Raw genomic sequence first — 13,423 nt, 5'->3', positions numbered from 1 at the left:
AGTAGCTGAACGGTTAGAATTAAAATTAACGGCTCGCGAGCAAGATCTAGAGTTTCGGGACAGTGTAGTTTTCAGATGGACGAAAGTTCTCGCTTTCCTTTAAACCAACATTGAGTGATTCGAATGATACAATCGCGCAAGAGAATAATTATTATGTAATAACATTGGATCAAATCACGCATTTCTGACTGAAAATTGTCTTGAGTTTCAAGTTGTCCTTCTAACTTTAAGTAATTTAAGTGATACAGTCACATAAATAAATAACGCAACAACACCTAACGAAATCACATATTTCCTATTTCATTACATATTATTATAAATGGCCCTCCATTCGCCGCAACACGCAGTGTGTCAGTGTTCAGCGGGGGGGAAAAAAATCTGCCATTTAAGGGAAAAGAGAAGAAAAGAGAACAGTGGGGGGAGGGGGGCACGATTACTGGTGTTTTCCACTTAATTTTCCCGAGTAATATGTCGGCCCGATCGAGCGTGTATCCATCGACGAACGGATGACGGGAAAAATGTAACGACTGAGCGACGTGAAAGCTGATTTCATCCCCTCGATTTCACCGAATTGCAGTCGTCGTGCCCTACGCCTCGCGTACGCAAGATCCTGCCGCCCGGAGGCAAGATATCTGAACGGGTGCGAGAGTGAAGGCACTCGACTAAGCCCTGTTACACTGGCCCACCTTCTGGTGATCGTTGCGTCGGCCTAGCGGCGCGTGAAATGGCGCGAAGGGTGCCACCATCCGTCTGAGAGAATTTTCGAGGGTGGTAATTATTAGCCGTGCCGATTTCCATGGGGCACAGATATTGCGCGCGTGGCCCGGAGCGGTTTGACGAGGGTACCCGCCGTGGCGTGGAAAAGCATGAACATCCGACTGGGGACCGAGGAGATCTCCTCGAGTCCGTGTTAAATAGATTTTCACGTTCGATCATTCGGGACGTTGGTTCCTGTATGAGAAATACGTCCGTGTATGTTCGTAGTTTCGCGTGGTTTGAAGAAATTTCAGCTCGTTTCCGAGATCCTTCGAGTATCTGATTTCAAAAAATATCTGATTTTCATTCGCGAAAGTAAAATTTATTTTTACTCGTCCGGACTGGACAAATGATGCAATTTAATTCGACGAGAAGAAAAAGAAGGACATTTAGTAAGAAGAACCGACGTTGAGGAGTTTAAAGTTAAAGTACGAGACAGATTTGTCATAATTTTATAAATACTTGGATTTATTTAAATTTCACGAAACTGTAAAATATCGTAATATGGAATATTACACGTATGTAGATTGATTATTCAAAATATAGAACACAGCAGGTGAGGAATAATTTTCGAAATTACTGCACAAATTGTGGGATATCATGGAACATTAAACGAAACCTTGGAATTCCCTTTGTAATAATAAAACTAATAACATTTTGACCGATCAGTGCAATCAGTGCAATTAATCGAATCAATCTCTTCTAATAATCCGCTAAACGATATCTACGTCCGTAATTGAACATCCGCAAGAGTCATCCACGGGGTCAAATTTTCATTAGGTTGTTCGGACAACGCGTTTCAAAAGTTGGGGATAAAAATCGAAAGTCAGACCGGTGTAACGCGAAAAAAAAAGAGAGAAATTTCGCGAGAAGAATTTCATTAACGCGCAATCTCCATTGGAATAGAATTTCAATTTTGGCGGTGAACGTTTATTTGGGTACTTTTACCCCCGCGATCGTTTAAACGATCGTTTAAACACGATCGTTTAAAATATCGTGTGTGCGCGCGCGCGAAAATTTGGTTTAAACGTTCCATTCTATAACAATAAACGAAACCTTCAAATCCATATTAAACGTCCCTCGAAACGTAATTTCGAGCGTGTATGTAGATTCAATATAATACGTAGAAAAATCCGATGGAATATATAGAGCACGGAGGGATAATACAGCGGGGGATCATTGCAATAGCAAATGGAACGGAGCTGGAAGAAAGAAAGAAATTGGAGCACGTCGATTGTAATATGGTGCAATCGTTCGTGTCAATATTGGAGAATGTATCGCCGTTAGAAGCTCAATATCGAAAAGAAGTCTTCGAAATTGAACTATTTTCGCTGCCGGAAAACTCCTATGAATATTCATATTTCCACCTGCTTATGTAACCATTTTCCCTTTTTTCCCCGCTTCTTTTTCCCCTTTCGCTTTTCGCAATTTCTCTCGATACGATTAGAGAACGAAACTTGCATCCGAGAAGCGAAAGTGAAAGTGTAATACATACTTCTCTTCGCACATTTCACGAAAAATTAAATTAATTTCTATTAATCTCTAAAAATCCACCGTTACGAAGCTGATATAAGTTTTAATCAATTCCAAGAATAATGATCCAATGAAAACCATTTCGTCGCTCTGCCGGTTTCGAGAGTGGACTTTAAACTTTAGAGAGTTTCATGATAATAATTCGGCAATCAAATTTGACCAAAACAGTGATCTAAAAAAATCGAGAAAACTTTGAAGGTATACTCTGTGAATATCTAAAATAATAATCTAAAGAGTTATAAATATTAGCAATAGTTATCTAGATATACCGGTTCTATTCTAACTGAATCAGAATAATAATAAATAGTCAAATCGAAGAAAGTTAGAAAAAAGAAATTGGCAATTAGTTATTTCGACCACTAAGTGTTAAATCAGACTAAACGAATCTAAATAAATATGCTACGTTGCTTATGCAATCCTTTCCTTTCTCAGTTTTCCCCTCTCATTCTTTCCTCCATCTTAGCGATCGAGACACGGATGATGGAAGCCGTTGAACCCTCGTCTTTCTGTTCGTCGGTCATGGTCTAATCCAGCGGACTTAACCGCTCGACTTTACGTATCCTACGGAATTAGAGGATAAAGATTATTAAGTGACGGGTCGAAGGGGTCTTTCGAAACGAAGGGACAGCCGGAAAATCCTGCCTGACGTCCCGTGAGATTTCTCTCCCCTCTCTCTCTCTCTCTCTCTCTCTCTTTCTCCACTTTTCCCGTCTCACCGACCAGCCACCGGAAACCTGCCGCGGCTGTTTGAAATAAAATTTTTCCATTCATGAAAAAGACAGACCGAAGAGCTGCCACTATGAAATCAGAGCGAACGTCGAGGAGAAGAAGAACCTATTTAAATATTCCGCGGAACGAATATTCCCTATTTCGTGGCCTGGAAACGATCTGCCGAGAGATATCGATTCCAAATGGTGGTTCAATGCTTGCAGATTTTTCTTTCTTCTTTCTTTCTTTTTTTTTTTTTTTTTTTGGACATTTGATATTGGTATCTAGCGGAATCACGTGCGTGAAGCGTTCGAAGCTAGAGTCACGACGTGACGAATCAGGAATGCATTCGTTTATTCGACACACTCGGGAAATTCAGGAAATCAATTTTTAAAAAAAAAACGACGTGCGAAAATATCGTTGACCAATCCTGACAAGCGTGTCGTTGTAAAAGTCGAATTTCATTCGCTCGGATGACAATAAATTTCGTTTCAGGACGAATGCGTAATTATTGTTAGACACGAGAGCTTGAAGTTTAACCTCTTGCGCTGTTAACTGCTTCACGGACCATAACGAGTGACCAAACCGTGTACAATAATTCGTCTACTTTCCTGAATCCATTCGGTATATCACTGAAAATAAAAATTGCTAAGAAGTAATAAATTTATTCTGAGAAAATTTCGGGCCAAACATTCTCGACGTGCGTGTTATTCCAGCGCATTCCGGTTAAACCTAAATCACACGCAGACAGTGGTTTCTTCGCAACTGGAATGTGGATTTTTCTACGCTTACAAGAACGTGCAAGAATTGTACGGTACCTCCATTAAAAAAATCTTCGTTCCAAAGACAGAAAATCCTCCAGTTCGCTCGTAACAAATTCGGCCGAGACCTCGAGACGATAAAAAGGATCGCCGGGCGAGAGAGAAGGAAAGTTCAAGCGGCGTTTCACGTGCCGCGTATATATTCGTACTGATTTAATGGCGGCCGCGATTAGCGAGTCGTCGTCCTCCGCTTCTATTCCTCCCGGTGAAACGCGAAAGCAGACCCGCGAGGGAGAGACCAGAGAGTTTCTCGGGCAAAATTTCCGGGCGCTGCGAATTAACCGGACGTTAAACGAAGAGGGGAATGGTGGGAACCCGGGAGGTCTTTCGTTTGACGAAATCCGTAAACGCGTTAGTAACTTTCGGCGAATTACACGGTCCAGGAGAAAGTTGCCCGGGTAACTCCCGGTCCCCTGTATCACCCTTTTGGGGAAAGTTAGCCGCGCGACACGTAAGTCCCACCATGTCACGTAATCGCGCAGTGATCATGTTAATCGGACGACCGATAAACCAACCTGAACTTCGTTTACCGCGTTCTCGGTCTTGATCGCGCGTCCAGCGGTTAACCAGCAACTTCCAATTTGTTTCTCCTTTCGCGAGAAACGCGAGGAATATTTCCGCGTTTTCCGGGAAATATTTCGTGAAATATTCGCGACGCTTTGCTTCATCGAGCTTGGGTGGCATTGAACGATCGAGATTTTTCTTAGCTTCGTGTAATATCGTTTCTTTTTTTTGAAATGCTTGAACTGAGTTGAAAGTCCCGTTGTCGATTGCCAACTATTTGAGAGAAGAAGAAACTCTTCATCACGTATGTTCGTAATTCGCGTAATTTGGAGCAATGCGTTTTTTTTTTTTTTTTTATTTTTTTAACGTAATTAGCGTAATTCGTCGAGAAATCGCGTGAGACTTTAAACGAACGTACAACATTCTGAACAAACTACGTTAATACGCAACATTTATATGCACAGTGAAACATGTATACAAAACGAATTAACGCAGCGACAGTAGAAATGGACGTTTTAATCAGACATATCTAACTCGTACTAGCTCCCGAATTTTACGCACTCAAATCACTTTACTCTCTACCAAAATATATTTCACGTCTTACGAAATTCATCCTTGCAAAATCTAATTCAACTAGGGATGAAAAAAAATTGTATCCGCACCGACTCGAGCCAAGGGAATTCGAAATTGCTGCACGCGTATCGCGAAAATCGTGCTTGGTTATTAAAAAATAAAACGGAATATCCGTTTGCGCTCGGAAGGCGAGCGAACTGCAGCTCGTCGAGAAAATCGTTGGCGAAGCGCGGATGAACGTACGAATTTACCTATACGCGAAAGTGGAAACGCTACTTCGTCATTGCTTTACGGTAACGGTTATGCTTCTTGAAAGTTTACCAGTTTGCTGGCATCCTCTCTCTCTCTTTCTCTCGGGTTCGCAACCGGTCCACGAACTCGTCGCCGTATCTTTCTCTCTCTTTCGCCGCCACACGTTACGCTACTTTCAACCCCCCTTTCCGAAGCGCCACATCTACTCCGCTAAGAGCTAAGTTGTACATATAACGCTACGACGTAGTAAAAAAGTAGAAAAAGTGCGGGAAAAGGGGGAAAATGGAGTAATGTATGCGCGTGTACGGTGTCGCGTAACTTGTGTCGTACAAGGCGTTGATGTGCATCAGGGGAACAGGGGAGACCGATGCACGAAATAAAATATTCTACCTTTTCTTTTAACCTTATCTACTTATATAAAACATTATATAACATCACCTTTTGGAATCAATTATTTTTTAAGCTCAGCTGGAACTTGAATATTATTACTCGCAATGTAAATTTTCTCCCATTGTTAACAGCGGTGTCTAATATTTTACAATTTTTCATGAAAAAGAAAAATATCCTTTCAGCGACTGTAAAAAGAAAAAAAAAAAATATGATATAATAAAAGTGTGTAAATTTTTCTAAAATTTTTTAAAGAAAAAAATAGAAATATAATATAATAAAAGAGTGTAAATTTTTCTGAAGTTCCTAAATTCGTCACAAGCCTAAATCGTGCTCGCGGATTGTTCGGAGAGTCACGTATCGAAAATCTCACCTACCCAGCGTTGTTTTCCATTGCGAAGAAAATGGCGCGCGTGATCAGTCGTGGCCGATCCGAGGAAGAAAAGCGAGTTCGTGCCACGGGCAGGCAGCAGCAAGGGTAATCTGTCAATTTATCCGTCAACGGAACTCTCACTGGGTTAGCAAGAGCTCGAGAGCGATTCGCGGAGGATATATTCTTCGTTTCTCGAAGTAGTGCGCGTGTCGTCGCGTCGTGAGGTCACGTATACTTTCTGATCCTCTTCCACGGCTATCGTGAGAGAAATCTCTCTCTCTCTCTCTCTCTCTCTTTCTTTCTACGTTGAAACGACGACGACGACGACAACCCTCAGGAACAAGCGAGCATTTTGAGCGAGGTGACGTGAGAGAGGAGCTCGTTATCGGATAGTTCGATGAGATTCGCTCGATCACTTGCCTCTCCCGTCGCTCAAAGAGCCTTGAAATTGAAAAGGATCTCTTTCTACGTGTCACACAGGTTGCCCCCTTTAGTCCGACACCGGAAAAATCAAGGGGTCTCGTGTGCACGCGTGTTGCTTCGTGGGGATTCTCTCCGTTTAGAAAACGCTTCGTCGATTATTCACCAGCAGCGCAGCAAGATCACCTTTGACGAAATTTATACAGTCAATGGCACAGCTATCGCTGAATCGTTCGAATTCGAACTACGTTTTGTCACGATCTTTGAAGAACGAAGTCTCTCCCTCTGCGACGATCCTTCGGAACCAAGTTTCGAGGGAATCCAAGAAATCCTAAGATAGATTTCATTGTATAATACTGTCCAAAGCCCGATAAAACGGCGAGGGAAGATCGTACAACAAATTGGCTACATATCTTCAAGATCGTGATAGATTTAGTCGAGAGAAAACTATTTCTTTAAACAATTTTTCACCGAGGAATTTAAGGGTGGAATTTGGTCATTTTCACCGAACGTTGATTTTACACTTTTGCAACGGATGTCGTGTGTCGACGATCATCGACGGTAGATCAGCGGATCGACGTTATTAAACGGGTAAGATCGGCAACTAAACGCAAGATGGAGGGGGTTGTAATAAAGCGAGGGAGAACGGCGGCGGTGCACTCGTTTTCGCGGTGACAATAGCCGAACGAGCCGGGCACGGATCAATTAACTGAAGTTGACGCGGCGAAAACCGAAGTGTCATTATCAGCGAAGGCCAAACGCGTAAACGCGCAATTTTGGAGATTAATTCCGAGCGCGGTTTCGAGAATCGTGAAAGTTGGGGCGTGCCATTTGTCTTTCGCACAATTTCGTTCGTTCAGTCGGAAAGGTCTGGCCAATAAATAAATTCGACGGGCCTAGTGGCCATTTTCAAAATTCAATTCTCATCTCGCAGAGATTTCGCGGATAATCTTCGAACCTCGCGTTTTGAACGCAGCGCTTTGTGCTTCGCTTTATTAAATTCTGGCGGCTGAAATCAAACGGTGCTGCTCGCGCCGATAAACAGCGTGTACAATGCTGTCGCGAGGCGTTCATAAATTACCCGCGCGAAAAGGATAGACGGCGATGTTGCTCGCGATCCCGAGCCCGAGCCTTCTCGAGGAGAGGGAACAAAGACGGAGGATCCTCTTCATCCCAAACGCGAGCTTGGCGTATCCCGGGTGAAAAAGAAAAAAAAAAAAAAAAGAAAAAAAAAGGAAAGAAAAAAGAAAAAAAACGGGTGAGTGCCTTGAGCGATTGTTGCACGGACGGGTTATACGTTGTGAATGCGCTTTATTATAAGCATCATTTGTTATCTGTTTAAAAATGACAATGCTATGGGTTTAGCGCGGGGCACCGAGGCGGATGAAAGCAGGCACGAGGTGCGATTTATCAGCCGACGCGAGACGACAGGATCAGTCATCTCCTTCTCGTTCGTCTTCCTCCACCGTCTCTCGAGTTGCTTTGTCTCCCGAATCTTTTCCCGCCAGAAGATGTTCATCTTTAAAGCAGATCCCGATAGTGGAACGACAAGTGCCAGGCAAATCGATGAATGAATTTGACGAGACGAGTTTATTTTTTGAAACGCTGTATCATCAACGCGATGGAAATTTGTAATGGGATATCAAAATCTTATTATTAGGAAAAACCTGCTATTAAAGTTTTTAAACCAAATTGAAAATATTTTTAAAACCTATTTTAAATATTTAAAACCTAATATTAATTATTCGAAGAAATTGAACCTATTTTAAATATTCGAAACCTAATATTAATTATTCGAAGGAATCAAACCTATTAAAAATATTTTTAAAACCTATTTTAAATATTTAAAACCTAATATCAATTATTCGAAGGAATTGAATCTATTTTAAATATTCAAAACCTAATATTAATTATTCGAAAAAATTGAACCTATTTTAAATATTTAAAACCTACTATGAATTATTCGAAGGAATTAAACCTATTTTAAATATTTAAAACCTATTATTCGAAGATCTAATTGTAATTAGATATCAATTAATTGTAATCGATACGCTTTAAATATTTCACATGAATTTTATAGGTCGACTCAACGCGTGTATATATAATCGATCGATGTACCAAACCTAATAATTCGTCAAGTTTACACACATGTTTGGCTTTTTTGACACTGTGCAAAATTTCATTTTTGTTTAATTACTGTCGCTAGATGGCCATGTTTGTTAAATTGTTCATGGGTATCCCTTCATGGGTATTATTATACTTCACTCTGGGTCAGAATTTCAACCGGATGGGACTCGCGCCAGATATATATGTTTAACATTCTTCGCTGACCCGGGCTCGTCTCCCGCGAATAACCGAGCGGCAAACCCCATCGTTTCGTGCCACAGCGCAAGCAACTCACGTCCTTCCCACCGACAGGCGATTTGATGCTACGGCGAATTTTTCTGGCGGTGGATTTACGGCGCGATTCGGCCGGAATTGAGAATTTTGAAAAATTTATTAGTTTCCCGAGTCGGCAGCTTCCGCCGCGTAATCGTCCCGTCCCCCCTGTGTTCTGTTGCTCGCTCGCAACGATTACTTCTGATTCCGTATCTGCGCCACGGAGGTGATGTTAACCCAGTGTCGACACAGTGCAAACGCTTTATCGGTCGAAAAAAATGTAACATTTTTAGACAAGAAATACGCGACGCACGCGACCTGTAACAAGTGTTTCAAAGTTTTATAATCTGAATTGGCGATGACGGATGACCACCTAGTTGATACGTTTTCGATATAACAAAACAACTTTCTATTCAAGTATTTTTTTCCAATTACGAATCCATTTCAATTACTCTGCTGGTCAATTTATCGGTCAAATTTGACTGTCGGTATCGTGGAAAACTTGAGAAACGTGATTTGCAGCAGTGGCGATCTAGTTAAGAACGAATCCCGCGGAAACAATACGTCACGATATTACATAAACGTTAGCATAGTTGGGTGCTAGTGACTGACAAACTGTGAACAATCTGAGGCAATTCGCGGCCAGCTCGAGCGCGGCGAGAAATCAATTAATCAATGCCTGCGAACCATCGCGAAACCGCGTCACGTGAAATTCAACGACGAAAGTGCGGAGATACCATCGGCCGGTTCGCGAAGCGTGATTAAACGCGCAAAACTTTTTTTTTTTGCTCCGCGCGCATTAATTCAAGGAACGTTGAAAAACGCACGTGACGATGAGTGGCCAGAAAGTACGGATATTGTACGTACGGTGTGTGTAGCGAGCCAGCGGGGTTTAGGAGCAAGTGTGCACGACACTCGTTCGATAAAGAGTCTCGTAACGTGACCTGTCGTGGCTGCAATTGCCGTCGCCGTTGCGACTTGGCTGCCATTTAAATTTCATTACGTACCTAAACCTTCAGCGGACTAGCTCAAGCGGCGCATAACCCGCGCAAGAAGAGGGCGGCCGGTCGTATAAAGGAAGAAAGAAAAGAAAGGGAACGCGCAAGCTGATAAAGCGGCGTGCCGCTGCAACGACTTAATAGAAATCCACCGAACTCGTTACTTCGACCTTCTGCGAATTCGTCGCGTTTTCACGGCGACGACGATTGAAAAGAAACCGGGAAAACGGAGTTGAAAGTCGCGTGTGGATGATTCAATTACATTGAATAGGTTAGGGATATTGTTTTTAGGATTATTGTTGGGTTTAGGTTAAGGGATATACGTGACTCAATTTTTCTTCGAATTAACACGTCGAAATTTAGCTTCGACGAGAAACTATAGATATATTCTCAGTCTTCAAGGAGTCGAAAGTCGCGTGTGGATGATTCAATTACATTAAATAGGTTAGAGATATTGTTTTTAGGAGGTTAGGATTAGGTTGTTGGGTTTAGGTTAAGGGATATACGTGAAACAATTTTTCCTCGAATTAACACGTCGAAATTTAGCTTCGATGAGAAACTCGAGATATATTCTCAGTCTTCACAGTATTAAAATTTTGTTGATTCAATAATTTCTCGCAGCACAAGTTCTGCAGTTTCTTTCTCTCTGAAGTGTCGAGAAATTCCCTAGAAAGTCCCTAGCGACGACTATGAAACGTCGAAACGTCGTTGAAGAAGAGACGACTGTAAAAATAAAAACTGAGGATTCTTGGACTGCCTCAGGAACGAGACTGAGGTGTTTGCCAATCTGGTCAATCTACATTTTCGCAAAAATATGAATTCACATTGTGAGAATCCGCGCTCTAATTGCTTGCACGTTGTGTCAGCGAGTGCAGGCGCGAGATAGTGCCGCGCGTATCGACGCGAGACAAGAAACTCGGGCATTCACGCTGGAAACGAAATCCGGTTTCCATTCTCTTTCCGTCCGTGTCTCTTTCTCGATCCTCCGGCGGGTTCCTCCGCTTTCGAATACGTTAATTACTCAAAGGAATTTGCCTGGGCTCGCCCTCTTTAAGCGTTATCAAGTTTCACGGATTTAGTAGCTACGCGTCACGGAATCGTCGCTCTGAGAACGCTGATGGAAAAAAGGAACGTTAGCGCCCACGCGAGAGTAATTAAAACTTTAAGAAATTTCCGACTCCGGAGCGGAAAGGGACGGGTGGGAGAGTGGGCCGTCCGAGGGGATCAGTCTTATTATAAATCAGGAAAAGTGAAGAGCGCTGTAATCCGGAAAGATCTCGTTGCTTCTGAAACGTTAACGCTGTCTCTGCTCGACGAGTAACAATGATCATTAAGAGATTCGTTTGTCCATCCGTGTGTCTCTTTGCGATGTAAACGCGGTTATCGTTTGCCTTGCGATTGCAGAGAACACACGGATTTATCAGCTCCCATTCCTCGCGAACCTGTTTCCTGTAATTAGCTCGATTTCTTTAAAGGAACGAATGTTGTCTTTGATAGCCAGTTAATGTCATTCGCTTTCGAATCTCCACGTTTCTGCAACGATGTAGAATTTTCCAAAGAACATATAGCGTATAGTTATAGGACACGTAGAATTTGTTGTCGACCGATGGATAAAACAAAATGGCGAGACGTTGTTCTTTTACTAACTTCACCTTACGACTGGACGATCTTGTTGGAAATGGAAGCAACGACGAGCGAGAAGATGGGCCGGTGTTCCTCAGATAGCGAAAAAAATCGATTTCTATAATTGAATTGCGAACGAGAGCGAGGAAAAAATGCCAGGTGAAACGAGCTTCATCGTCGCCGAATATCCCCATCGACATGAAAATTTTAACTAGTTTCTCCCTAGTCCCTCCGCAATTTTTCCTCCCCCAATGGAAAACAACTCTCTTTCTCTATCGTTGCTCCTTCCGTTTTTTTTTTCTATTATTTCTCCGTCCCCTCTCGCCTCCTTTCTTTTTTCCCCTTTTCGTTCGCTCATTACCCACCCAGTCGGTTTTTCGCCTTAATTTCTCTTTGCTGCTCGCCCCCTCTTTCGCAGTGTTCGACCTTCTCTGGCCGCTTGACCATTATTTACACCTACCCCCTCCTGGCCAACCCTCTGGCCTGCCTTGTTCAAGCTCGATTGTATCCCAAGCGTAAATAAATGACCCCGTGATTTTTAATTGGACTCAGACCCGGGGCTCTCGAGTTCTTCAGAATAAACGAGCTGTCCGACGAATAAGATCGCGACAGAAGAGTTGAAGTGGGGCGGGGCGGGGCGGGCGAGCCGGAGCGTCGATTTACCTCGCTCAGCTTCAACCCCTGCCAGCCGCTTGGCCACCGCTTGAAAAATAATTCCGCGATCGCATTATGCAAGTTGACCGGGAATCTGTGTACGGTAATTTCTCATTAACGCTCGAGAGAGCGTTATCGACGTACACACGCCGTACACGCCGCCGTTGATTTTAATATTTTCGAAACCGAAGGGAGGAATTCCTTTCAAATGAAATTTACATTCGATATGCGCGTATTAATGTCAATGTGTTCAGAAAAATGGAACATTTCTTTCAATTGCCTCCGTTTGCATCTGCGAGCGAAGATTACTTATTATTTGCAAATTCTCTTCTAAGAACGAGACTTAATAGTACAATACACGGTTTTCCAAGCTTTTCTCGTTCGAAAACTGGAAATAGAGATTATCACGAGCGAGGATTATTCCCGTGAATTTTCCTCGATAAGTGAGATTCGCTCTCAAAGACGTTCCCGAGCTTTAATAAATAAAGGATTACCGCCTGGCTTTCTGGTAAAATCGCCGGTAGAACGAGACTCAGATTCAGCTCCACGGGCGTGTAACGCGTCCTTTTCTTACCAATCATGGCCTCGTTCGTCTTTTTGCCACGATCGACAGGGGAGAGAAAGAGAGACGTGCTTTCTACTGACCCAAATTCACGCGAGACGCGAAAAGAGAAATAGAGAAAGAGAGAGAAAGAGAGAGAGAGACAGGGAGGAGCTTGTGTACGTAGATACAAGTTGGCAATCTGCATATCGATTTCCCGAGGAAATGCGTTATTCATGGGAGACGGGGAGTCGTACGTCGCGGAAACAGAAGCTGATACGCGCGATCGCGATACATACTCCGAGACCATTTTGAATCGAGATACGACGACGACACGCTCTGACGCGAGCAGACGACTGCTTCAGACGGACAGGTAAACGAAACGGTAGAATCTTTCCGTAGAGTGGACGAGGAAACGCGGAGATATACGCGTAGAAGAGGTATATGACGTCAACGGATTCGAAAGATGATTTGTAGCTTGCCGCTGATTGCTAAATCGAATACTTTCTCTTCATTCGTCGTCTCGTAAGTATCGAAACTTTGGAGAAGAATTTCAAGCGTGGATATTTAAAGAAAGTGTAACACTTTGTAAGTGTTAAGAGTTTAAGAAATGATGATTTACAGATGGCAGATGGTGATTCATGACAGTTTGAAGAAAAGATGTATTTGCAGGTAAAAGCTGTTTCCGAATGAACAGATTTATAAATAACGAAACGCACTCGTAGACGAAAAGTGTAATTTTGGAAAAATATACTTGCTATTCAAGCTTCGGATGAGAGCGAATCTTATTTGGACAAATATCCAAATGAGACTGAGAAAAGCGTGCCAAATGCATTATTAAATGTGTTTATGAACACGACGAACTCGTGATCGAAGAATAAATTGCGAGATTTAAATCTGC

The sequence above is a fragment of the Frieseomelitta varia genome, unplaced genomic scaffold (assembly GCF_011392965.1).
Source record: "Frieseomelitta varia isolate USP_RPSP 00005682 unplaced genomic scaffold, Fvar_1.2 scaffold_251, whole genome shotgun sequence".
Classification (NCBI taxonomy): Eukaryota; Metazoa; Arthropoda; class Insecta; order Hymenoptera; family Apidae; genus Frieseomelitta; species Frieseomelitta varia.
This window is presented reverse-complemented; position numbering follows the sequence as displayed.